This window comes from Calliphora vicina, chromosome 4 (assembly GCF_958450345.1).
Source record: "Calliphora vicina chromosome 4, idCalVici1.1, whole genome shotgun sequence".
In the NCBI taxonomy this organism is placed as follows: Eukaryota; Metazoa; Arthropoda; class Insecta; order Diptera; family Calliphoridae; genus Calliphora; species Calliphora vicina.
The window spans coordinates 16,247,953-16,272,581 of NC_088783.1; positions in this window are offsets into that span (position 1 = coordinate 16,247,953).

Consider the following 24,629-nt stretch of genomic DNA (forward strand, 5'->3'; position numbering starts at 1 on the left):
CCTATTTTTTATGTAAAATAAATAAATAAAGTAACTCATTTTAGATGGCCCAATATGTTCTTAATTATTTTGTAAAGGGTTTTTTTTAGTGAAAAAAAAAATTTTAAAAAAATTGGAAAAAAAATTAAAAAACATTTTTTTTTTAATTTTGTTTACTTAAAAATATTTAAGAATTTTGTTTTTTAAAGTATAATTTGTTGAAGGGTATATAAGATTCGTTCTGTTATAACATTTATTATTTCAGTTAATTGCAGAATGTACGGAAAAGTAAGACATTCATTACCATACTACCGCTTAGTAATGCAGACGGTATGTAGTTGTTACTATAAAGTATAGTAATCAGTAATATTTATCATATTTTTTTACCAAGTTTTAGTTAAGATATTCAATATTATAATCAAAAAGTTTGATGAAATATCAAAAAATTTTATATAAAACACAGAAACGCTCATGTTTTAATTCCCTACAACCTGCTATTTTACCATAACTCCACAAAATATACTACATTTATATTCTTTGAGGTTTAGAAAAGTTTTGAAAACTAAAAGAAAAAAAAGCGAAAAACTTTTTTTTTAGCCAGTTTAGCGTATGAACTCTGACAGAGAAAAACAAAATACACACATAAAAGAACTCCAAATAATAGAAAGAATATAAGAAAAATACATTTTAAATGAACCGCAAAATTTCATAGACAACAGACATTTTGGCAACAGACAACAAACAAACATTTGATATTTTTGATTTTTTTTTTTTTTTTTTTTGAAAAAGAGCAACAATTTCAAGTTTTTTATCATTTCTGCTTAAGCCAATTGCATAAACAAAAGTAGCGGAGGATAAAAGTAAAAAATAACATTATCTATAGTCAGACACAGTATTGATTTCGCATTTTAAGTAAAACCATCTTTGTTTAAAACCCCCACCATAAGAGATTTGGCAAAGTAAAGGACTAGAATCAGGCAAACTAGCGAATGAGGTGTTTTGAGTTGTAATCGAGTAAGAATTTTATTTATAAATAAGATAGTTTTAGGATTTCGGGGAAATACTTTTAAAAAATAGATCAGAATTCTTTTGAAATTAAATTAAAAATAGAAAATGAATTCAAATTGTTAATATTTAGTCCTTATTGGGTATAAATTTCCTCAAAAAGTCATCATAAGTAAGTATTTTCATTAATATGTATGATTGTATGTATTACAAATACATGCATGTATTCAGCTATGTACATACATTAGGGTGACACTTGTTTGAGTGGACCATTGTAGAAATAGAACTTTCATGAAACTACTGGAAGGAAGATGGCGTTGTATATACATAGTTGCAGCGGTTGCTGTTGGTGGTTAGTTTATAAAATACGCTGTTTAAAGTAACATCAATCATATAACCAATGTATAGTTGTACATTATAAGTGTGTTGTTAAAGTACGTACATTAAAAGAAATTGTCTATTTAAATAATTATGTCAATTTGAATAAATAATGAGTTGTAACAATTTTTAAACTACTAAACTGCTTTTATTTGCAATCAAAAGTATCCTATTTATTTAAAGGAAATAAACCATCGTTTTTAAAAGGTAAAAACTTAACAATATTGTCGATGCTCCTAGTAACTCCAAAATAGACTTCGAAACTCCGGCCCATACATGAGAGTTGTATTCCATTTTGGGTCGGATATAAGTGCTGTAATTAATAAGGAGATCAGATGAAGTGAATTATTTCTTACACCCTCTTAGAAAACCGAGGCACTGTGTTTTGTCCAGCATCACACTAAATTTTCATGCCTAGAACATCGAGAGCTTCCGATTCCTTAATATTTACACCACCCATGGAAACAAAAGAAGCAATATGATCTGTCGTGCGTTTGTGTGTTAACATACAATATTGAGTCTTACGTACATTAAAATCGACTCTGTTCATCGACTCTCATTGCCCCAATCTAGGATTGGAAGTTTGACTTAGAAGGTCATTTAGAAAAATAAGAAATAGAGTAGGAGAATTAATCTTGAACTCGTTTGATGAGATCCTATCTACAACAACTCTTATAGTGCGATCTCTGAGAAAGCTCGATATAAATCGAGAGATGTCGTTACCGACACCAAAAATAATAAGTTTCGCCCAGGCCAGCCAAAAAAAAAGTTTGAAGACCAAGAATTGGAGGCATTACTCCCTGAAGATTGTTGTCAAACTGAGCAAGAGCAGCATGTTAAAAACGTTTGCAAGCAGCAGGATTCATCCAAAAGCAGGAAAATTGGTCACCATACGAATTAAAACCCATAGACCCTGAAAGATGATTTTGCGTTTATGCACCGAATCATTACTTGTGATGAAAAATGTATCCATTACGATAACCCGAAGCGTAAGAGATCGTATGTGAAGCCCGGCCAACAAGCGAATCGACAAAAAAGCCAAATATCCATGGCGCTAAGGTAATGCTCTGTATTTGGTGGGAACAAAAGGTTCGTATCTATTATGAACTGCTGAAATCTAACCAGACCATCACAGGGAACCTGTACCGAACGCAACTGTTTGAAGAGAATTGGCCGAAAAACGACCAGAATTTGCGGCCAGGCATGCAACCGTAATATTCCAACATGAGCAACCTTCGGACAATTGTAGAATGAAGTGGTTGGGAAGTTTCTCACCCGCCTTATAGTCCAGAATTTGCAAAACACTCTCTTTGGAACAGAATATCCGATATTGGCTTGATTCGTTCTTGGCCACAAAAGATGAGTTAATTTTGAAATCGAACGTTTCAAAATTGAAAGTTAAATATCTTTTAAATAATAGGGATAAAATAGATAAATAAGGAGCCCAATCGCAAGGAGCTAGCTGAAATGTTCGACGAATACTCTCTCGTGATAAGGTTTGTTTGGTGATGGGTCCCTACAAACGTCCCTCCCTGAATACAGTTTGAGCAGTCATAAATCTGTTGATTATGCGGAAATCCTGATAAAAGTTTGCACAAATTAGTTCTAAGTACTCTGAAATTATTCTGTAAAGTATGGCGAAAATCGGGCAACATTTCTCCATAGTCCCCTTACAATGTCAGCCTCAGAAAATGACTTGATGAGGATAAAAAAATCCAAAAAGTACAAAATAAAAGCCACCCTAATATAAGTTCATACAAATGTATGTATGTTTGTGTATCAGTGACATGAGAATTATTTGAGTAATTCATTTGTGTGTTCATATTTATTCATTTGTTTGCTGGAAAATAACGCAAATAAATTTGTATCTTGTGGATTTAATAATGTAATAATTTTTTGATTTATTTGTTATGTAATTGGTATTCTCAGCAACTCCCCAATTCCCCTAACTCTATATACTACTTAATATTAGAAATGTATATAATTTATAAGCAAGTGTATATATTAAACATGTACTTATATCTAAATGTATTCACCAGAATCAATAACAGTATGATTTCTAAGTAATTTTCTTTTATATTCATAAATTTTTTTCTCATATTGGTAACCATGATTATGTATTTCTTAGACATGTGTAAATTTGGTCAAAGGTAGTTTTTGTCCTACCTCTCTATCTTTATACGGATCTAGAATAATCAAAAGTAAATGAGCCAGTATTAATGAGATGTGCAAGTACTACGTGTAGTTGAAGTAAAATAAGCATTTATGAATATTGAACTCTTAATGTGGGATATTCACATAACTTGTTGTTTAGGCTACAGCTATTTAAGTTTGTCGTTTTGTTTGTAGTTTTTACAATATTCCTCTGCATTTTCCAAAGTTTGCAATTCTTGTTCTCCATGCCGCTTTGATATTCTAGGACGTTCACTGCGAAGCGTGATACAAGAGCATCGATCTAATTACCAATGAATAAAAAATCTGCACCAAACAGTGACATGTTGTGGATGCATTTGTTCATCGACCACCTCGTGTGGGTTATCTGAACCCTAGGTTAGGTTAGGTTACGTGGGTTGCTCGCAATTTAGCGAGTTCACTCGGAGGCCTTGTGGCCCATTGTGATACCCTTAGAAATACTATTCCCTTATGCTGAAAATTCGTACATAAAGTGAGAAGAGTTTCCCTCCCTAATTTCGTTGACTATGTGATTCCTGTGGTCCCCGTGGGAACCAACCGGTACTTCTAATAAATCTGATCATATTTACTAGTGACACATCTCTGAGACAGTCCAGATCATGGAAAAGAGCTCTAACAAGATGTAGTAGTCTATGCTCTTGTAAGGCTGGGCATTCACATAGAAGGTGCTGTACCGATTCCTCCTCCTCTTCATCTAAACAACTTCTACAGTAGCTATAACGTGGGTAACCCATACGTTCCGACATATGTCCAATCATACAGTGCCCAGTAATTATACCCGTAAGAAGCCTGATCGAATTACTGCTAATATACAAAAGAGTCCTAGTTCTATCCTCTGTCAGATTGGGCCAGAGCATTCTGGATATTCTACAAGTGATGATATTTGACCACCTGAGTTCCGTGTCACTCAAAGCCCATTCATCTATCAATCTCGATACTGTCACCAGGGGAGTGTAAATATCCCTTTGCGCTAGAGATACGTCCAGGGACGACCCTAAATCATGGTGAAGTTTTCTTCAACGTTTAGAATGATTTTGCTTTATTCGTCGAACTCCTTTCGATGTCCCTCGAATATAGGAACAGTTCATCTTATAATTGAACTTTACAAACATAGCAACGCAGATCTTCAGTGAGTGGTAAGCTATCGGAAATTTTCAACTCTTGGCTTCCGAATTGGTCCAATTTTTAATTGTTCAGTTACACTCTTCATAGTTGACGCAGTAAATCAATATTTCTATGGCGTTTTCATGTTGTGACCGCCAAACTTTCACTGTTTTTCCTAACCCTAAACTGTCAGCTGTCAAACTGTATAATCTCTTCGGCTGGCAACACTTGACTGAACAAATTTTGCTTAAATTTTGGGACTTCTTATACAATAATTTCTTTTAGTATGCTTAAATGAAGTAGGATGTCTACAATTCGGTGCTACCTAAAAAAAACTCACATTTTTTGGTTTCTTTCCCCAAAAATTTAATGAGAATTGTGTGAATTGTGCCTGCACAAATTTACTTGAGCATGTATGTATCTCAATATAAAGTTTTCAACATTTGGGAAAAAATACATATTGACTTTTAAACACATATTGAAATTCTTTGTGCAATTAAAAGTTATAGTCGTAGGAAAAGAAAATTCTGCAAATGAGTTTTAATTGAAATTTATGGACTTTGCAATATTTGGAAACTAAAAGAAACAGTGCTGTATCAAGGCAGCCTTCAATGAATGTCTAAAGTAAACGAAAGTTAATTAGACAACATCATTAAGGTTCAAATAAGCAAAATCGAAATAACAAAGAAAATCTCTAACAGATATGCCTTAATTTTTAAGGATATTTTGAACTATTTACTTTAGTTCTTGAAGTTTTCTTGTACTAAATAAAGAATTCTTTCAAAATGCTACTACAAAAGATTTTGTGACATTTTTACGACTTCCCCTATATAAAGCAACTTGTTTTAATTGAAATATATTAATACACATAGATAGGAAACTCTCCTATGAGAGACATAACTCAGTTGTCAAAACCTAAGCGGTAAGATTTGATTAGTAGAAAAAAACTTAGTGGAAACAAAACTAATTATTGTATGTGTGATTTTTTTGAGTAAATTCAATTTACATTTTTGTCGCGTTCTGGATTCAATGTTTATAGCTAATAAATTTGAAACTATATTGTTTTCATCTAAATTTTTTCAAATTATTAACTCAAATTTGTTCCATTTTCTTTGAATCGATGTTTCCTAATTTTAATATATAAATTTCATTACTATACAATTTCATTATTCCCTTTACTAAATACAAATTGCATTAATTTATTTGCACAGTTATTAGTTGAACAAGTATTTAGACACTTTTTTGTATCTTTTTAGCCTGCAAAATAATGCTATTTATAGTTTAGCTTGTTATTAAACTACATACGTTTGTATGTATAAATTTATTTATTTATTTTTATAACTACAACACAAGGAGTGTCATAGATATAAAACAACAAATAAAATAACAAAACAACTGAATGACTGACTACAACGACATCTTATTAGTTGACACATCACGAAATAATGCTACTACAGCAGCAATGACATGAACTAATACTACAAGAGCAGCAGCTACAGCTACAGCAACTAGAGAAACAAAAATAAAAACATCTAAAGAAAAGTTAAAATAAAATAAAACAAGCTTTTGTTTTAATACAATTGCACAATAAATACTCAAGTGACACTTGGTATTTTTAACAGCTTTTCTCATCTTTCTTTTTCAGCTTATTCTTTTTTTTTATATCATCTACAGTATATGTAATATAGAAATTTATAAAGTAGACCAGCTCATCAAAAAAAAAGAAGAACGTTGCTAAGGCAACCCCCTGAAAATGAAATGAGATTTATTTAAGGATACTATTTTGGGCAGCATACAATTACTATTTTGCTCTCAATGAAATATCCATTTCCCTCGAAGGGAAAATTGCTATCGTGATCTAAAAATTTCCCATGTTGAGGATTTTTTTCACGTGTACAAAGTTGATTAACGAAAATTGGGAAAAGGGAACATATTTCATGTGAAATATTGATTCACGATAGGGGTGAATATAACAATATTCCAGAAGCCGCGTCTTCATGCCTACAAAGTTCAATTGACACAAGATCTGAAGTCCAATGACGAGACACAGCGAAGATAGTTCGTTGAATGGATTACACTTGGTCAATTCACAAGGTCTCTTATCAGTCATATTATCATAATGTGCTAATATATCACGACTCGACAGCTCGTCTTAACCGACTCTTAGGCATTCGGTGCAGGTCTCTGCTTGTTGCTTACGATAACACAATAAACATAGCATACAATAAAAAAAAACAATAAAAACCATTGTGAAATATTAGGATATTATGACAATATGACATGATAAGAGACCTTGTGAATTGACCAACTGTATGTAATTTTTTAAGTCATGGAAATATAACCATATACGGACACCACTACGTGATAAAAGACCAAAAAAAAAGACCCATGTCTCCCAGTAATGCCCAAAGTAATGCATTTTTTTATGGACCCCCAAAGATTTGGGGCCTCGGTTTAATTTTTAAAAAAGGATCATTTTCTCAGGCCCATATCTTGCAAACAGTTCGGAAGTTTGATTTACTCTCTGTGGCAAAGTTGTAGCCCTTGTTATAAAGAACAAAAATTGTGAACATATAAAATACCGTAATTTCTTAGTTGTTTTTATTATTTTTGTATCTCAATGTTGAAGTAAAGAAAAACAAATGAAATTAAAAAAAAAGTTCGGGAAATTTTTCACTTATGCGGGTGCCTAAACGGTGTTAAGAATCATTCCTAGGAAGTTCATATGTTCTAGAAAGTTGTTTACTGAGATCTTAGGTACATTTTTGAAGTTGATTGTTTCATTGAATTTTGAACGGTTTGCTACCTATGGACCTGAACAGGGGAAAAAGGTAAAAAAATTATTTTTAAAGTTTTTTGCGATTTTGATCTTAAAGATGAAGTGTTTTTGATTTTATATGTTTACAATTTTTATTCTTTACGACAAGAGCTATAACTTTACCTCAGAGAGTAAATCAAAATTCCGAACGGATTGCAAGATATGAACCTGAGAAAATTATCACTTTTTTGCAAAAATTACATCGAGGCCCCAACTATTTGGGGACCATAAAAAAAGTCCACGTCTTTGGGCAAAACTGGGATACAACTGGGTCCTGTTTTTTTGTCTTTGATAATCTTGAAAAATCTCTGTATTTGGGTTTCAGAGAACCCTCATGTGATTGTCCAAAAACAAATGCATCGTTGTCATCATTCTTCTTCGAAAATGTGGCTGGTCAAGCAGTGACTTTTATTGGATTTCGATATCGCGACTTGATAACATAGTTCTTTCTGCTTAAATTGAATGATATTAATGTAAACTATATGTTGTTTTAACAAGGCAAGCCGTCACATGTTATACAGGCCGTGGACCAATTGAATTTCTGCACGAAACATTTTCTGGTCGTTTACTCTGTCATTTCGGTGACAAGAATTTGGTCCTTAGATCGTCTATGTCAACAAGATCACAACATTGAAAGAGGAAATTAAAGGCAGCCTCAACAGTCACAAAATTACAATCTAGAAAAATGCATTTACTAATGTTTTTTTTTCTTCAGAAATTAAGGACAAATAAAAACATCCGATGTATCCCTTAAAAATACGTTATTTCTTCATAAATATTTTTAACCCTCTAATGCCCTCAAGGCACTCATCGCAGAATGATAATAAATGCAAATATAACTGATATTTCATTTCAAAAACTTTGAAAGCTTTTTAAAATAATTTAAGTATATTTTTTAGCAACTGTTCAGTTTTTGAAATGTAAAATCAGTTATATTTGCATTTATTGGCATTTTTGCGATGAGTGCCTTGGGTATGTTTGGGCATTAGAGGGTTAATTTATATTTTGAAACATTTGTACAATATAAATTTATTCAAAGTATTGGCCATTTTTAGCTATTCCTTTTCCCGTCTTTCTGGCAACATATGGATTCAGAGCCAAAAAAAAGCGGCTCAAAAAGATGAGCATGAACGTATCAAGCCAATTCCAAATACTCTGTTCGAAAGTGAGGCGTATACCAGAGAGAGTTCTGCATCGATCGAAACAAATAGTAGTCGGACGGGGCAAGGCCTGGTATATAAGGCGCGTGAGAGGCAAAACTTCCTAACCACTTATTTTTATATAGTTTTTAACAGGCATATCAACATGTGGCCTAGCGCTGTGATGATGGAATATTACGGTTTCCTATCTGACCACATATTATGGGCATTTTTCGGCCAATGTTCACTTCAATCGAATGAGTTTTATTTGATACTGTTTTCCTGTGATTTCTGCAGCTCATATTTTGGTCCCACCAAATAAAGAGTATTATCTTAGCGCCAAGGATATTTGCCTTAGGTGTCGATTCGACTGGTTGGACGGGCTTCGGGTTACCGTAGTGGATCCGTTTTTTATTGCAAGCGATGATTCGGTGCAAAAATTATTTTATTTTATAGCATTCAAGCAGCATTTCAGACATACGAAATCGACCTTTAAGATTTCTCAGCTTCAATTTGTATGGCACCCAATTTCCCTGCTTTTGGATAAATCCTGCTGCTCGCAAACGTTTTGAAATTGCAGATCGACTATCTACCAATGATTTTGCACGCTCTTGTTGAGTTAGACAACAATCTTCATGGAGTAATGCTTCCAATTCTTGGACATTAAACTTGTTTGGCTGACCTGGGCGATCTTTGTCTTCCATATCAAAATCACCACTTCTGAGCCGCACAAACCATCTCTCGTACGTTGAAGCCGATGAAACACATTCACCATTAGCTTTGGTGAGCAATCGGAGTGCTTAAGCGTTACTTTTTTTCAAGTTAAAGAATTAAAGCAAAACTTCCCGCATATGACACTTTGTTGGCACAAAATTATCATTATCAGGGGGTTCTTGAAATAGTGCTTTGTTGAATATGGAGGAGTTGCAGCCGCTCCTAATACTCTACACACATTCTTCATATGAATTTATTTTCACATGTGAGAATGTGAAAAGTCAACGAGTGTGGGTGGGTGCATGTGTAGATTACGTACGTAGTTAGATATTATGTGTTAATACTTGTTTGTTTCTGTGTTTTTGTGCTAAAGACATAAAACATAGAGAAGAGATTAGAAGATTAATTGTTACTTTGAACAGAATTACAGTGTGTGTGTTTCTTTGGCCGTTTTTTTTTATTTTTTGCTTCTATGGTTTTCATTTCCTAACAGCTGAACCAAAGGAATATGGCCAGTTTGTGAATACTTTAGGTTTTTTTGTTTTGCTTCTTTGGAATTTTTTTTTCTGGTTTTTCAGTTGTATTTTCTATGCCCAGCAAGCATCCTCTGCAATATGGTCAAATATTTGTGTAACTACATTTTATTCTAGCAATCTCAACATGACATCTCTAGTGTATAAAGTCAGTGGAGAAATAAAAAAAAAAAGAAATAGTCATACAAAAGTTATACGAGGACCAGTTACTTAATCTTCTTATCTATCATTTGTGAATTTATATACTGCAGCCAGAGCATTTCAACATTTTTTACATGTTTTTTTAACAATATCATGGTCATTGTAATTGTTTATATGATTGTGGTAATCATAATATGTTTAAGTTACCATTCACATGATTGTAGCAATCATATATATGATTGTAGTAAATAAATTTGTTTATGGAAATCATGTTCATGTTGAATCATATCATTAAACTTCTGAGTCCTTTTTAACAAGCCTCGTATTTACAATGAGGGTGTTAGTAACACTACAAAATGCTGTTACTTCCTCTAATCTCCAATTCTTAATAGATCTTCTGAGACCTTCGAAACAAACCTCGTCTTTACAATGATGCTGTTACTTCCTTCCTCTATTCTTTCGAACGTGTATGTAATTTTTTGCAATATTAATAGCACTTGAATTGTTGTGTGTCAGCTGTGAGTATGTGTTTTTTGTATCTATGAAAATAAAACTCATTTAAAGTTGTTGTGATTTATGTCAATTTATGTCGCAGTGCTGGAACGCGTTAAACGTTTTGTTAAAGCAATTTGTATGCGTCAACAGTTGGATTCTTACAGTTTTTGTTGTTGTGATTTTTTTTTGTTGCATATGATAATTCTACTTAGACACCCTCATATACTGCAACATAAACATTTGTTTGCAGTCATGGGTCCATATTTTAATATTCATTCTTCATGAGACAGATTTGTTTATGAATGAAATTTTTACATTAGACTGGCTTTAATCCTTTAGAAAATAAAACAGAGATTTTAAGCATCTTCTGTAAATAAAGTTTGGTTCTATTTTGACCAGGGGCATTTTTATAATAAAGAACGCGACATTCGTACGTCTTTGAAGTGAACAAAATAAAGAAATCTTAACAATTTTTATTTTTTGTTTCCATTTTTCGACAGCATTTTTAATGCAAAGTTAGGTTTTGTCGTTTCCGATATATTAGCAATAAACATCGGTTCAAAACGCGACAATGTTTTGACTACGAATTGGAACATAATTTATAAAGTTATTTTTTTAACTAAATTAAAATAATGTGGCTTTCTGTTGATGTTATCATATTGAAATATTTGGATTCGTTTTTTTATGATTTAGCACGCGACATTTTTTCTCTTCACGTTTGTATTAAGTACTAATTCAAGTAATTTAATAAAATTCTGTATTATTTATTGGTCCCACATACTCTTTACAAAGAGCTTTAATAGCTTTAACTTTTTTGCTAAGCAAATTGGTAATGAATTTGCTGCCTTCTCTCAAAATTAGCTTGCAGGTATAATTCTAAAGTTTCAATAATTTTTGCGCCCTCTAACCAAAGTAATTCAAGCCAAGGGAGCTGCACTCTCTGCAATGTACTAAAAAAAATTGTGCTTTTGCCCTTATATCAAATTATAATTATGTTTTCTTTAAACATTTGCCATTCCAAAGATATGAATTCTTGAAAATTAAGAAGAAAAAAACCATAAAAATTTCGCAGGATCTTATGTTTTTCTATGATGAGCTTGTCTAATTTACATAAATTTGTATGCCTACAAGAACACACTCATATTTAATTCTTTCTTATATTTCCAATGTCAGCAGCCAACTCATGTCACATACTAATTGTCCAGGAATCTAATTTTTAATTAATTTATTGTAAAATTTCAAAGGTCAGGAACGACTACTGTGTATGCTCTTTGCCTGTATTACTAATAGATCTTGTAGATGAATTTAGTAATTGCAACAAAATATCAGTTACAGTTCAAAAGACCTTTAGTCAATGAAGCCGAACTAACTAAAGTTTGCATGGAAAGAAAGCAAACTAAAATACTCACTACCAGTTCCAGGATGTCGAAAGCTGAGAATTTTTGATATGAAAATTTAGACATTGCTTGTCTACAGTATATTTTTATACCCTTCACCCTGAGTGGCAAGTTTGTCATTTCGTTTGTAATTTCTACATTTTTCATTTGCGACCCCACAAAGTATATATATTCTGAATCGTTATAGATATCAGAAACGATATAGCCATGCCGTCTGTATGTTGAAATAAACATTCCGTAGCCCCCAAATAACTAACATTCATGATTCATACATCAATATATCCGCTATAGAACCGACTCGGTTGTTATTTAAAATCGACAAAATCGGGCTGAGCAAAAACCAGGACAACCTCAATTTTTTACCTATTTTTTATCTATATCTGGATTACTAAGTCATTAATATAAACAATATGGATATCTAGTAATAGATATTTCAAAGATTTTTGTAATGCCGTATACAAGGCCATAGTAAGTTGGACCTACAATGGGTCAAAATCGGGGAAAATAATTTTTACATCGAGTTTTTTTTTACCAAAAAATTTTTTTTCACATTAAAAATTTAAAAAAAATCGACATAAAAAATGTTTCACTAATAAATTAAAAAAAAAAAATTTTTTTTTTTAAAAAAATTTTTTCACATTAAAATTTTTATTTTAAAGTATAATTTGGTGAAGGGTTCGGCACATCCGAATATATCTCTCTTACTTGTTTTTTTCTGTTATGACTAAAAACATCTGTTTAATAAAATTATTTTCTTTGAACACTGTTAAATTGGCAGTCAATTATTGTTTGAAAAATTCAATTTAACCAGCATTTTTTAAATTTTTATCAGCTCATTTGTAGCTTGACTTAAAAATTAATTAGCTTTTATTTTCAAACATTTGTACAATATAGATTTATTCAAAGTATTGGCCCTTGTTAGCTATAAAGTTTTCCCATCTTTCTGCACGCAGAGAAAAAATATAATTGGGCATGGTTACTGTAACCATTTAAATAGTGTTTCAAGATTTTTAACAATATTATGGTCACAGTAACAATTTACATGATTGTGGTAACCATAATATGGTTAATTTATGATCCACATGATTGTAGCAACCATATATATAGTTACAGTAAACAAATATATGTTTGTGGCAACCTATTTATGATGAATAATTTTATCATAATATGGTGTTCTCAGATTATGATAAGCCTTAAGCCGAGAGCAACATAATATGATAAGTCATTCATCATATGAATGGTTGTCACAAACATATATTTGTTTACTGTAACTATATATATGGTTGCTACAATCATGTGAATCGTAAATTAACCATATTATGGTTACCACAATCATGTAAATGGTTACTGTGACCATAATATACTTAAAAAAACTTGTAACAATATTGAAATGGTTACAGTAACCATGCCCAACTATATTTTTTCTCTACGTGTGGCAACATATGGATTCCGTTCTAAAAGAACTGCTGATCTTTTGAGGCCAAGAAGGAATCAAGCCAATTTCGGATACTCTGTTCTAAAGTGAAGCGTATCCCAGAGGGAGCGTTCTCCATTGATCGAAACAAATATTATTCGGCTGGGGCAAGGTATGTGCTATTAAGGGGCTGAAGCAAAACTTTCCAACCACTTCATTATAGTTTTGAATTGCTGAGTAGCTATCAATGATTTTACAAGCTGTTGATGAGTTTGATATTGATCTTCATGAAGTAATGCCTTCAATTCTTGGACTTCAAACTTTTTTGGCTGGACTGGGCGATCTTTGTATTCCGTATCAAAATCACCACTTCTGAAAGGCACAAACTATATTCCGCAAGTTGAAACCGATGAAATACATTCACAACAAGCTTTGTTTTTTTTCATATTAAAGAATTAAAGCAAAACTTCCCGCATAAGACGCTTTGTTGGTACAAAATTAGACATTTCTGAAACAAAAAAAAACTTTGTTGTTTACACTAATGTTTAGTAACAATCTGTGTAATTTTTTGAGTCATGGAAATATAACCATCACTACGTGATAAAATACCAAAAACAAAAAACCCGTGTCTCCCAGTTTTGTCCAAAGTCATTCACTTATTTATGAAAAAGCTGCCTAAAAGTATGCTTTAGTTTGTAATAATTTAATAGATTATGGCCCAAAACACTTAATTCCTTTAGTTTTTTCTTACTAACTTATGTATATTGTTAAGAATCATTCCTAGGAAGTTCATATGTTCTAGAAAGTTGTTTATTGAGATCTTGGGTACATTTTTGTAGTTGTTTTTTTTCCTTGAATTTTGAACGTTTTGCTACCTATGGACCTGAACAGGGAAAAATGTAACAAATCTAATTTTTTAAGTTTTTTGCGATTTTGAGCTTGAAGATGAAGTTTTTTTGATTTTATAATTCACAATTTTTGGTCTACAACTTTGCCTCAGAGAGTAAATCAAAGTTGCGAACTGTTTGCAAGAAATGAGACTGAGAAAATTGTCACTTTTTTGCAAAAATTACACCGAGAGCCCAAATCTTTGGTGGCCCATAAATAGAGTGCATGACTTTGGTCAAAACTGGGAGACACGGGGATTTTTATTTGGTTTTTTATCACGTAGTGGTGTCCGTATATGGTTACTTTTTTTGCACTGTGTAACTAAATTAGAATAACTGACAGATATGTATCTTTTAAAATAACATAATAGTTATTAAAAACAGAAGCTGCGTTCAAAAGATACGCCATCTATTGAAAATCAGCCAATAATGAAATAAAAAGATATGATTTTAAAATCACTATTTTCTGTAATTTTTCTTAATATGTTACAAACCTTATAATTACCACACAATGCCATAAATTTGTATTGTAGAAAAGGTGAAAACAAACAAAAAATATATATAATTTTATGATGTTATAACAAACAACCAAGGAGCAGGACCAAAGGACATCACAACAGAAAAAAAATAAATAAATAAACACAATCTTATGTGGCACATACCAACCAACAACTACACAAAAAAACATAATTCATACACACATCCTTGTCTATGAACAAAACACACCCATTCATTTACAGTTTTTATGGCCTGCATAAAAATAGGAGATGGAAACGTGTAAAAGGACATTCATATGGCTTAAAACAAAACGATGCTACACAAAAAATTATACAACAAATTATGTTAGAATCTTTAAACTGAGAGAGAGAGAAAAGACAACACAAAATAAATACGTAGAAAACCATTTGCCATGGTTCAGTGCACTCACAGGACTTGTTTGTTATTACTTTTTTTTCATATCCTTCGTTTTCTTCTTATGACTTTAACCTACAAATAACACTATTTCCATACAAATTTGCTATGAACTGCAAAAAAGCCAACCAACACAGGGCTTCTAAAAGATGCTACACTTCATGGCAGTAGAAAATGAAAAATAACAAAATCTTAGCCAGAATTTGGAAAAAAAATATCAACAAAAAATTTTTGGAAAAATTATTAGGAATTCAGATCTTTCCAAAAATTAAACAAATTACAAGAAATTATACATAATTATTTTATCATTTGACTTGCATTTGCCAGGCCATCATGGCTTTCAATAGGACGGCACTACATGCCACTTTGGACATTCTGCACAAGCTATTTGAGGGCATGGTCATCTCACGTGGTGATGAAGAGAACTAGCCACCGAGATCGTATGATTTTCTAGTGCGGTTTTGTGCGAATAAGATGCAAACTACAGCGGCCCTTAAAACCATTATAACCCATGACATCGGTCAAATTCAGACTAATGATATTTCGGATGCGCGCCTCCCACCAAAGTCGCGGCAGACATTGTGACATAAGGACATCGATGAATAAAAAATCTAAAGCTAGGAAGAGCTTAATGATAAACCTTTTAAGACGTCATATTTAGTGTTCCACATATCTGGCTTGTCTTCATATTCTACCCACATTTCTTACAATTTCCCTCCAAATTATCTATAAATTTTCGTGTACATAAGATTGCAACCAGTCAACCATTAAACATTTGTGGTTACCACAGAAACACTTCGATATCTTGCTTATGTTTGCCATTATTATGGCATCTATTTATACAGGTAACTGCATTACTGCTCCAGATACTTTGAACTTTGAACATTTTACTTTATTTTCATGTTTATTATTATTTGTTTCAATGCTCATTTTTTTCTCCGTAATAAGTAAAATATATAAAAAGAATAGAAAATGTACAATTAAAAGGGGAGTTTTGTTAAATACGCAACAATTCTTTAGTTGGTTTACAAAATTAAAATTTCTAATAATTATAAAGAAATGCAAAATAAAAACAGAGGGAAAAGGAAGTAAAGTAAAGGAAATTGATTAAAGTTTAAGATATTTAAGGTTATAATGGCAACAAGGATGTAATCAAGAATTGAGGCGGATTTTTAGGTGTAACTGGGGGAAATTAAAATGAAATGTTAAAGGTCATAGGGAAATTATTTTAAAGTAATAGTTTTAAAGAAATATTGTATAGGGAAATATTTAAATATAAACAATTCGAAATATTGAACCAAAAAGACTTTCTAGCTATGTCCGTCTGTCTGTCCGCCTGTTGAAGGCATGATAGGTCCTCGATAAATGGACCCAGGGGTATAAAATTCTTCTCAAATATTTGTTGTTGATTACACGCCGAGAAAACATATAATTGGGTATGCTTACTGTAACTATTTCAACATTTTTACAAACTATTTTTTTTTAAATTAAAAAAAAATTTAAAAGAAATGTAAAAAAATTTTTGCCATAACATTTTTTTCGCTAATAAATTAAAAAAAAAAAATTTTGAAAAAAAAAAATTATTTCAAAGTATAATTTGGTGAAGGGTATAAAATTCGGCAAAGCAGAATATAGCTCTTTTAATGAACAAAATTTACGTTTTTTACTTACAACACATTTTTTTAATACACGTGTTTTGTTATTATTATTTGAAATCCTTTTAATTAAAACCCCCCAATAATTCCCCATCTTTTTTGATAATTACAAACTAATTTTCTCTATAAATAATAGTAAAATCATATTTTTCTAAATTTATTTTCTTAAACTCTCAATTTTCCCCTTATTCCCATTTATAATAAAAAAAAAAATATTTATATTTTCATTGAAAAACATTTTAAATTGTTTTTTAAATAGTTTTTCATTGGATTAATTATGCTTTAAATGAAAACATTTAGTCAAGCTTTAAAGTTGTAAGGCAGCAGCAACAACACAGAAAGTATCTTTTCTAATTTATGTTAATCATCATTTATTTATCCATTTATTTATACTTTATCCATTACCCTCCCTCCCAACACTCCCTCTATTACTCCTTCTTCTGGTAATTTATAATAAATTGGCAGTTAGTTTTTCCTTTTTTTTTTGCTTTTAAGTTTAAAACTTAATTTTTTCATAGCAAAATATTGCAAACTTAAATATGTATTATAAACAATTTGTTTAAAGTTTTACATTATGTTGTAGATATAAAGAAAACTTTCAATTGAAAGGATTTATATTTTGCTAATTATCATAAACATTTTAATGGATATTAATAAATATTAAAGAATTTATTGAAATAAATATATGTAGATTATTAAAAATTATCTCCAATATAACATCAAAGGAGTACAAAACATATTTTTTTATTAAGCCACAGTACTTTGGAAATATTAATACATTTTAAAGTAAAAGTTTTGTTTCATTAACTAATAGATAAAATTATTAGAAATGTCAATACATTTTATTAACATATATTTCTTTAACTAACTTTTTAGAACTGAACTAGAACTGAACTAGAACTGAACTAGAACTGAACTAGAACTGAACTAGAACTGAACTAGAACTGAACTAGAACTGAACTAGAACTGAACTAGAACTGAACTAGAACTGAACTAGAACTGAACTAGAACTGAACTAGAACTGAACTAGAACTGAACTAGAACTGAACTAGAACTGAACTAGAACTGAACTAGAACTGAACTAGAACTGAACTAGAACTGAACTAGAACTGAACTAGAACTGAACTAGAACTGAACTAGAACTGAACTAGAACTGAACTAGAACTGAACTAGAACTGAACTAGAACTGAACTAGAACTGAACTAGAACTGAACTAGAACTGAACTAGAACTGAACTAGAACTGAACTAGAACTGAACTAGAACTGAACTAGAACTGAACTAGAACTGAACTAGAACTGAACTAGAACTGAACTAGAACTGAACTAGAACTGAACTAGAACTCAACTAGAACTGAACTAGAACTCAACTAGAACTGAACTAGAACTGAACTAGAACTGAACTAGAACTGAACTAGAACTGAACTAGAACTGAACTAGAACTGAACTAGAACTGAACTAGAACTGAACTAGAACTGAACTAGAACTGAACTAGAACTGAACTAGAACTGAACTAGAACTGAACTAGAACTGAACTAGAACTGAACTAGAACTGAACTAGAACTGAACTAGAACTGAACTAGAACTGAACTAGAACTGAACTAGAACTGAACTAGAACTGAACTAGAACTGAACTAGAACTGAACTAGAACTGAACTAGAACTGAACTAGAACTGAACTAGAACTGAACTAGAACTGAACTAGAACTGAACTAGAACTGAACTAGAACTGAACTAGAACTGAACTAGAACTGAACTAGAACTGAACTAGAACTGAACTAGAACTGAACTAGAACTGAACTAGAACTGAACTAGAACTGAACTAGAACTGAACTAGAACTGAACTAGAACTGAACTAGAACTGAACTAGAACTGAACTAGAACTGAACTAGAACTGAACTAGAACTGAACTAGAACTGAACTAGAACTGAACTAGAACTGAACTAGAACTGAACTAGAACTGAACTAGAACTGAACTAGAACTGAACTAGAACTGAACTAGAACTGAACTAGAACTGAACTAGAACTGAACTAGAACTGAACTAGAACTGAACTAGAACTGAACTAGAACTGAACTCGGGGCTAAATCCGGAGAATATGGTGAACTCATGGCCTAACTCATAATTTTTTGCAATGGAAACTGCACATGTGTCCATGCTTGCCCAAGTGATCATTCAAAATTAAAACCTCTGAGCCATGTGAGATGTGTGAGACGTCTACAATATCCAACCAACAGCATATCGTTATTATACCCTACACCACCATAGTGGGGAGGGTATTATGCGTTTGTGCAGATGTTTGTAACGCCCAGAAATATTAGTCTAACACCCCCCTTAAAGTATACCGATCGAATCCCTTTCTGAGTCGATTAAAAGATGTCCGTCCGTCCATCTGGTTGGCTGGCTGGCTGTCCATGTAAACCCTGTGCGAAGAGTACAGGTCGCAATTTTGAAGATATTTCGATCAAATTTGGTACATATTATTTTTTCGGCCCAAGGACCAAGCCTATTGAAACTGGCTGAAATAGGTGCATTATTTCACCTAGCCCACATACAAATGTCCTTCCGAAATTGGACTTTATCGGTCATAAATGTTTAATTTATAAATGTATCTCCACAAATTGCGCTCCAAATAAGTTTTATATATACAAAATTTATGTCACCAAATTTTGTTACGATCGGTCAATAATTAGTTAAGCTCCCATATAGACCCGCTTCCGAAAATCACATTAACGTGCATAAATCGCTTAAAAATGTTGATATACACACAAAATTCATCAAAAACAACTTTCATATAGACGTAAATCACACGACCTAATTTCATGGTGATCGGTCCATAATTGGTCATAGCCCCCATAAATAATAATAAAATATAAATTATTGAAATTTTAAAAGAAATTTTAATTTTTTCATCTGGAGATCCAGAACGTTCGGCATCTTCGGTGCTTGTACGGCCACAAAGAAATTCAGTAAACCATTTTTTACCATTGAAATTGATGGTGGTTTTTGACAATTGAGTTAGGTCTATAACATAAAAGCTGTAACATGTATTTGTTATTTCAAACTTAAAAAGCGCCAGTTGCTAAAGCCTTCAATTTACTATTTCCTTAAATTGTAAAAAACACCATAAATTTTGTTTTTATATTAACACCAACAGAAAGCCATTTTATGCAACAAAATTGGTGTTTCCTTTTCCACCCTTTACTAGCTGTTGCAGGCAAATAAATTTATCATTGGCATTTGAAAAATGCACTTTGTGCATGGTTTTTATGTTTAAATTTAATGGCATTTTAAATGCATTAAACATTTTGTGGCACACTGTGAGTGTGGGTCACAGCAGCAGCAGCAGTGACAAATTCCTTAACAATTTGTACAGCCATTTGCACAACTAATGCTTTTACTTTCTCTCTCTATATCTGGGTTTTACATTCGCTGTTTATGCAACAGTTTTAGCTGGGATGTAGTAAAACTCTTTTGCTGTTTCAAACCTTTAGTTTTATAAGGACATCTAGCATTTAGGACGCATGTACTCGTATCAAATAGCTTTATTTTTTTTTTCTTTTTGTTATAAGTTATAAAGCTAATTTATTTTTTTGTTTTGTTCTGTTCTGTTCTGCATTAGCCAGGATTACTCTCATTTGCCACTTTGTTAAATCTGCTTGGTGTTTTATATTTTTTCTATACTTTTACAGTTTTTTATTCGCACGTTTATTCTTAACTGTGGCAAATTCATTTATTTAAGTGTCTTTTCTTTATTTTTTTGGCTGTTTAAGGATTCCCAACGATTATCTTTTTGACCAGCCAAATGTCGGTAGCCGTTTTTTTGTTGTTATTTTTGCCCGCAAATAAACCATTTAATTTCATATATTTTTCTTTGCATTGTTCAGTTGTTCATAGTTGTTTCTTTTATTGTTCGTGACTCCTTTCTTGTTTATTGTCTTGTATTTTAGAATCTTGCCTGCAGAGTGTTCTGCTCAAGGAGTCTGATTGTCTATGATGATGCTGATGATCATTTAATATTCATCTATTTATTCTGTCATTCATTCATTTTGTTTGTATGTTGGTGGTTTAGCAACAAACATAATGACCCCGTTGGAAATTTACTATCCACTTTGATGCCAAAATAGTCAAAATTACTGTATAATGTAAAATTTATTTGTATTTTTTAACATACCGTCATCTTGTCTGCAAAATGGCCTATTTATTTTTAAACTACTTTTCAGGAAAGCAAAACTTTATTTTTTATATGAAATTTTAATTGTGAAGCTAAAAATTGCTTAATTAACTACCGCATCCAGCCGTTCTCAAATATCGTCCCCTCAATAAAACAATAGTGTATAAGCATATACACCAAATTTGGTGAAACTTTACTTCCACAAAGTGGGTCAAAAAATCAATTGAAATATAACTTTTGTTCTAGGTGTCTACTAACAAAAAAATTATACTCTATTCTTTTATTAAGGGGGCGATTTTGGAAATTTTAAATAAAAAATGTTCTTAAAATTACACACAAACCCTTTTGCAGGCAGAACAACGATATATTTTTGAAATATTTCCATAAAAATTATAAAATTTTGGCGCAAAAATTTTGCTTTTCATATAAAAAATTTTGTTAAAAGAACACCTTGTTGTATGAGTGATATTTATCTTTGTTATGGAAATTAATATTAATCATACGTACCGTAAATCTACAAAATATAAATAAGTATAAATTTTAGATTTAACTACTATGCTATTGCTTTAATTGAAATACAATGTTTACAAAAATTGTAAAGGAGGACATAACCTAGCTGGTAATGTAATTTGTAATCTCAATATTGGATAGCTGATGAGCTATATGGACAACAAATTATGGCCATTTTGTTGTCTTCAGTACAAACAATTTTAACAAATTGTAAATTGTGTCTCACTTTGATCAACTTTGTCTGCATGTAGCTCACTATTTATAACAACATGGAGGTTACGTGGTAAATTTTCTGACAACCTAAGTCCCCCTTTATAATTTCTTTTAACATGGTTTTTCAATTGGACCAATTGTTAGAGATACATTTATATATTGAAATTTATATGGTCTAAAATTATATATGAATGAATTCAAATAACAATTTATTAAAATTGTTTGTACATAAGACAAACTAATGGCGACATTAAGTGATCTTTGGTTTTAGTAAGACGACGCTATTTTCTGGCCGCGTAATTTCTTGGTTTTTCGATATCAATTGGCCGCTTTGATATTGTGATTTAACTCAGATTGACTATTGTCATTGGAAATACCGTGTTGAAGTGAATAAACCACATACAGCCGATGCTCTGAAATATTATATTAGATGCTACATTGACCAGTAAAGCGAAGTATTTTCAAAACTTTGTGAAAAGAGTGGACCTCTGTCGGCATTAACCCGACAATATATTCCCGACATTATTAATTCTCATATTTATGCTTTATATTGGTATCAAAAGAAAATCAAGTTTTTAAGCAAATTTACTTCACAACCTCAAATTTGTTCACCTGCTATTTTTAAATTAGTGGTCGGCATAGAGAGAACATGGAATACAATCACATATAATGCACATTGTTATACTCTACAGCACCTTAGTGGGGAGGGTATTAAACATTTGCGCTGATATTTGTAACGCCCAAAAATATTAGTCTAAGTCAGAATCACCTTCTGAGTCGATTTAACGATGTCCCTCCGTCCATCTGTCTGTCCGTCTGGCTGCCTGGTAAACTTGTGGGCAAAGTAAGGTCACAATTTCGAAGGTATTTCAATAATTTGACACATATATTATCTTCATAATTGCCCACAGCTCCCATGTAAGGCCCACTGCCGAAAATCTCTTTAACGACCATAAAACTGTTAAAAATATCGATATCCAGAAAATATTCATCTCAAATAAGTCTAATATAGAAAGAAAAATTAGTTGAAATCAACTTTTCAAATGCCACAGATCTGGTGGACTAAGATCTTGTATAGTGTTTATAAACCAGTTAACCGAAAAGCCGGGTTTTCTTCGAAATCTCAGTTTTTTGCGAACCGGTTAATTTAAAATGTTGATATTCGGTTAAATGGTTTATCCCGTTTTTATCACTCGGTTAACCGGTTTTTAAAATTTGGGACTAAAATTAATAAATCTCATACATCACATAAATTCCACATAATTCTATAAGTTTAGGGCTAAATCTTACTAATGATTCATTAAAAACTTAGTGATGATTTTACCAAACGTTAAGTTGAATTCGATGTACAAACCTACTTTCAATAAATTTGACTTCTTTGGTGTGTTTTTGTCTTAAAATTAATCATTTCGTTAGCTTTTCAGAAATATTACAGGAGAGATATAAAACTTTCTAAAATCCATGATTCGAAATATTTTTGAAATCTGATAATGGAGTTTTATTAATTATTTGGTATGATTTATAATAACAAATAATCACAGCTAAGAAGAAGTGCTTTTGCATCTTATAGGTCCTTTTTGGGACTTGTAACATTTTCTGTTTGATATCAGAAAGTCTCGAGGTGATAATAAATTTCAAAATTATCAAATATTTAATTGAAAAATTAATTTACATTTTTTGGTTAAAATTTAATGAATAACAAATAACACTAGTTTACAAGGTTTTTGCTCATGAATTGAAACATATGGGAATTTGTGTATTTAGGTCTTCTAACTTCGGAAAAAATATTTAAAAAAAAATCCTGGACGTCAAACTTTTGAGATATTTATTAAAAACGAAACATATAAAAATGTACATTAAAATAGGACAAAACAAAAATTAAAAGTGAAATGTTTTAGTCCTCTTTTTATAATTATTTTCATTTGTCTCCCTCACGACACCCAACAGTAGTCTCCTAACATATTATCATCCCAAAAACCTTGAGAATTCCAAAAACTTCAAATCTTGATGAAAACGCTCTCCATGTTCGTCACTCCTGTGTTCGAGGTTTTTGGGGAAAAATCCACATGAGAATGTAAAAAGTGAATTTTGAGGGACATATTTACACCCATCAGTTCGAAATTATGTAATAAATTCGCAACAATATCTCTTTAATTTTGACTTATCAACAACAAGTTTAAAAGAATTCCATGCTGCTTTTTCAACATCGGTTAATAGACACTCAAATTTAGTATCACCCAAAATTTTTCTTATTTGAGGACCCACAAATATCCCTTCTTTTAATTTAGCTCAGAAAGTCTCGGGTACACGCTGGATAAATATTGAAATGCTGGTTTTGTCTTATCTAAAGCTTTTAAGAAATTTTTCAATAAAACTGATTTAATGTGGAGTGGGTCAACCAAACTGACATTTTTAATATTAATTTTATCTGGAATGTATTCACCACAATTTGTGCAAATCGAATGAGGGACCCACTTTTTATACTGATTTGACACGGGGAATCTAAAATAATGTAAATAAGTATTTTGTAGTGTTTGTGTTATAGGAAAACCTCGATTTAACTGAATAATTTTTCCGCAAATAAAACAAAAATGGTCTGGGTTTATTTTAAACTTTCTAGAAGGCATTTTAAAATAGTTTTTACTTTAGAGTTTTGTATTTAATAGTGATTTTTTAACGTTTATCTACAAAATACCTAATTACCACAATTCGATACACAGTTGCATTAGTAGTAGTCAGGGCAGGTAAAAAATAAAAACCCATACATCTCAAAATGTTTACGTATAGGTGGGAAACAAAAAATTGTCAATTAGCTAGCGTCCCTAGATCTTCTCAAAAATATAAGTTTCATTACATGAGCAAACAAAAATGTTTGATTTGTAAACTGGTGTATTTAAAACAATTATTATATATTTAGTAACATATTTATACTCAGTTCCATTTGACTGAGATATTAATTTTGAAATTTTTACA